Source organism: Mchenga conophoros, linkage group LG9, assembly GCF_057382185.1.
Source record: "Mchenga conophoros isolate Kocher_MC1m ecotype Shallow Benthic linkage group LG9, M_conophoros_male_GT1.1, whole genome shotgun sequence".
Taxonomy (NCBI): domain Eukaryota; kingdom Metazoa; phylum Chordata; class Actinopteri; order Cichliformes; family Cichlidae; genus Mchenga; species Mchenga conophoros.
This window is the reverse complement of record NC_140534.1, coordinates 14,317,749-14,322,103: the sequence shown is the minus strand read 5'-3', so window position 1 is coordinate 14,322,103 and position 4,355 is coordinate 14,317,749. Positions and strand designations below refer to the sequence as shown.

Genomic DNA, 4,355 nt, shown 5'->3' with positions numbered 1-4,355 from the left:
CACTTTCAAAGAGGTACCCTGTTTTTCCTTCGTCGTATCGTACAAATAGAGATAATATAATTATCTGAGGGACAATTGTCAATAAGCAGAGAAGTTATTAAAATATTAATGCAAGACATGGAAGCAGGTGGTGTTGTTCCTAAATTAGGAACAATATTTTAAAATTACTTCACAATTCTTCTTGCACTTCAGATTGTTACAAACTATCAGAATGTAAAGAAAGTCAGAAAATGGACAACCTCAGCTTATAAAACTGCTATTTTTTACGGAGCCCCGCAGGGGACATGGGAGAAAAAAAAATTAGGGAGAAAAAAATAAAAATTAAGACTGACTTTTGCGAGCTCTCGCAAAAGTATTGCGAGAGCTCGCAAAAGTTTTAGCCGCATTCTTCGGAGGCTGCCAGCTCGAAGCCGACCGGGAGGTCGAGGCACGATTTGCCGGGAAAGCGGTGTTCCTCCCGGCTGTAGTAGGTCTCGACCTCCCGTTAGCTTCGAGCTAGTGGGTGTCAGATCTCCAAAAATGTCGGAGCACTTTTGCAAATATGTGATGTCTTGTAAACCGAGCAGGTATCTGACGTTTACACAACTACATTCACGCCTCAAAATATCTTAAAAGTGTATTTTGTGACCCAGAAAGAGCAATATTACAACTAAGTAGCTGCCGCCATTGTTGGAATTCAACTTTCGCGAGAACGTTTTGCGAGAGCTCGCAATACTTTTGCGAGCTCTCGCAATACTTTTGCGAGATCTCGCGAGATCTCGCAAAAGTCCGTCTTAATTTTTTTTTTTTCTCCCTAATTTTTTTTCTTCTCCCATGTCCCCTGGGGGGCTCCGTAATTTTTTAACCACAAACCACTGGATCAATTTCAAGGGTTTTGCACTTGATTTTTATTTTATCATAAAACACTGCAGAGATGCAAAGAAATAATCATTATAACAGTGTGCCACTGCTCCACATTATACTGTGTCCAAGCTTCAGACGTCTCTGAAGCGACACTTTAAGAAACTCCTGCATAACTTCGGGGTGCACAGTCCACATTGCACAGTGACAGCACAAAGACCCACACAGCTGGATTTGGATATTTAACATTCTTTCAGTAAAAATTAAATCCTGCATGAGTTCATGAATATCTGGCATTAATCAGATGAAAGCCTCTGCTGTAGCACCCTGTCATCCATTCATCCAAGAGATGTAACCAAGATACTGCCTCTATTAGATAATCATTTTTGAAAAATAATCTTTAACATCAGATTAATTTCAGATTTTTAATGTCAGATTTTACACGGTCAGGTATAGCAGAGTTTAACTCGGAAACTTAAACTTGAACTCAAAACGTATTTTAAATAAATTTCAAACGAGCCATCATGATAAAGGGAATGTGTGCAGTTTTGGTGCTCCGTAAGTTCTGTGCTGAACAGCATGGCTGACTCTTCGTATCTACTATTGCCTCCACAGTCTGAGTCCACACAGGTAATGAGCCATTATGACCAATTATGGAGTCCCCTGCCAGCTCACGCTTTTTTTGAGATTATGTCAAAAGGTTTCTTTTGCCCTTTTGCAAAGTGGGTAGTGGGTTTTTCCCATTCTATGCAAGGCCACCCCTGGCAGGGCGAAGGACACTGTCTCAGCTGAAGTCTGGACATACACACACACACACACAGACATATACACACATGCAGATGTACACTCATCCCCCCTCCCCCTCCAAACGCCTTCAACACTTATTCCCTTCCGATGCTGACGGTGAATCAAGGAGACCAGCGCATAGGCTGCAGGCCCGGATGTACTGTCTACACTGACTGTCTCTCACCCTTTACCCACTCCTGTTGCTTGTCACGTGTTTCTTTGGTGTATTAAGAGTTTTTTCATGTGCAGAGGTGTTTTTTTTCTGTTCTTAAACTGATCTCCCTGTTGGAGCTCAGTCTGGGGGGAGTTATTTTTTTCTCCTTATCCTTCCCCGTGTGGTGCATCTTCCATTGTTATACCTCTCTGACCTGTCTTCACCATGTGATGTTTTTGTGTAATGTATGTATGGTTGGAGGGTAAGATGGCGACGCCCTTGCAGGTCGGCAGCCATAACATGAAATTTCCCCTTGTGGGACTAATAAAGGTATATCAATCAATCAGTCAATCAATCAATCAACTAGGGAAGCAGATGCCATTTCGGTTGCCAAAGCAATATGTAAGAATATCATCCCAGAACACGGGATTCCGGAGACTATTTATAGTGATGATGGTCCACACTTTGTAAATGAAGTGATTGGATTAATGGCACAGCATCTAGGGATAACACTAAAACATCATTGTTCATATCAGCCACAGTGCAGGGTTGGTAGAGAGAACTAACGGCACAGTAAAGCTGTGAGCTTTGAGATTATATATGGTAGAGCATTTAGAGTTTTAGTCTTCTGTAGTGATGATAGAAACACAGAAGAGAGAGCACATTAGCAGATTGGATGCTCAAAATGTTTAAAAGTAAAGAAGTCATGAGAACAAATGATCTGCCAGATGATTCTGTTTCTCCTCAGGAGCAGAGTCTGAAATCTGGAGATTGGATGTTGATAAGGCCATGGAGAGGAAGTGCTCCGTTCTTACTGCAGGTTTTCATAGAAAGTATAGAAAGTATCTCTGGGGACATCTCAGGCCCTCCAAGGTTTGGAGGCCTATCTCCACCCACCATTACGTCCCCTGCTGGTGGCGGACTCCCTCAGGTATCGGTGCGTTGGTGGTTCTTTGTGTCTGGGGATGGGCGTCCAGGTACACACCGGCTCACTCCTTGGCGGCCGCTTATCGAAACCTGGAGCCTGGGGCTCGCACGGGCCACTTCGGAGGTGGGGTGCCCCCGGCCTCTCGGCCTGGGGCTCGGTCACTCAGGCACAGCTGGCTGCTGGCGGAGCTCACGGGCGCGTCACTGCAACTCCCCCTGGCTTCTGCTCCGCGGCTGCTGAGTGAGCCCTCATCTGGGACTCTCCTCAGCTCTTACTGGGACAGTGGCGCGGCTGCCCTCTGTGGGTCTTCCTTGGTCTCTTGTGTTCTGGGGGCCTCTGGATGTCTGGAGTTTTGATCTCCTCCATACCTGCTTGATACCATAGAGGACAGGGCTGTGGCTCCCCACACTCCCTAGCAGATCATTACATGGAGAACCCTTTGGAATACAAGCATGCTGATCCACACAGGTATGCACACAGGTGTACACATGGGTATTCACAGACGCGGACTACAGCTTTCTTGGCTGCTGCCTCAAAGCACACTGTGCGCTGTCTATCTTGCGTGCTGCACAATATCGTTTATTATTTAGTAACTATTGATATCTACTGCTAGCTAGTTTATTGTGATGGTGCTGTTTTTTTTTATTATGTTGCTCTTTGCTGTTTGCTTTCTCTTCTGTTTTTTTTGTCCATACAGGTGACCCAGGAGTTTTGTTTGTTTTTTGTTTTGTTTTTTTGTTTTTTTTGTTTTTTTTCTCTCTTCCCCCCCTTCTCACCCTCTCTTCTCCCCTTTGGTTTTCTTTCTCTCCCTCTCTTTCTTTCATTCTTTCCCCCTGTCCTATCCCACAGTCATGTCTGTCTCGTTTGTAGCAACCGAAAATAAAATAAATTCATAATTATAATAAAGGTCAATCAAATGGACCAATATGGCAAGGCCATGATGATCCACTTGGTAAAATAAATCCGCTTGGCATCTTTCTTGGCCTCAAGACAACAATTCTGATGGCTATAGATCCAAACGGGACACAAAAAAAAGAAAAAAAAAGTATAGAGAATAACAACCTCCCTCCTACTCTTACTCAGGGTCTCATAACACTTTTTCCAAAGCCAAACAAAGACTTACTTCTTATTGATAATTGGAGACCCATCTGTCTGCTCAATAATGACTATGAGATTATGGCTTTAGTACTTGATAACAGAATTAAAGAGTTCTTGGACACAATTATCGATGAGACACAATCAGGCTTAATGAGAAATAGACACATTTCTAATAACATTAGACTGGTTTTGGATCTACTTGATTACTCTGATTTGGTATCTGACAATAGCTTCATTCTCTTCCTGGAGTTTTAAAAGGCCTTTGCAAGGGTGTAGATTTGGTTGTGGCATTGGTGGGGACGGATGATTCGACCATCGACCCCTGCCCCGTTTCTTATTTTTTCCTTTTTGTTTTTGCTTCTTGATAAAAAAAAAAGGAGAAATATACTTGCCTGCATATGCTATTCTACATGCTTTTAAACTGTTTAAAATTACAGCTGTAAAAACTTGAATCTTACAGTGTTTATTTATCGGATAAAATAACTTAAATGTCACCGTTATTATTGTCCGGCCGGAAACAGGCCGGGGGTGTCCAAATTCAGAGGCTGC

At 43.1% G+C, this 4,355-nt stretch overlaps 1 protein-coding gene across 1 annotated transcript in view; it reads right to left on the bottom strand.

Annotated features, from left to right (window-relative positions):
* The window catches only part of LOC146567009 (uncharacterized), a 435,082-nt gene that overhangs the window by 367,164 nt on the left and 63,563 nt on the right, over positions 1-4,355 (bottom strand). The gene's annotated exons all lie outside the window — the stretch shown is intronic.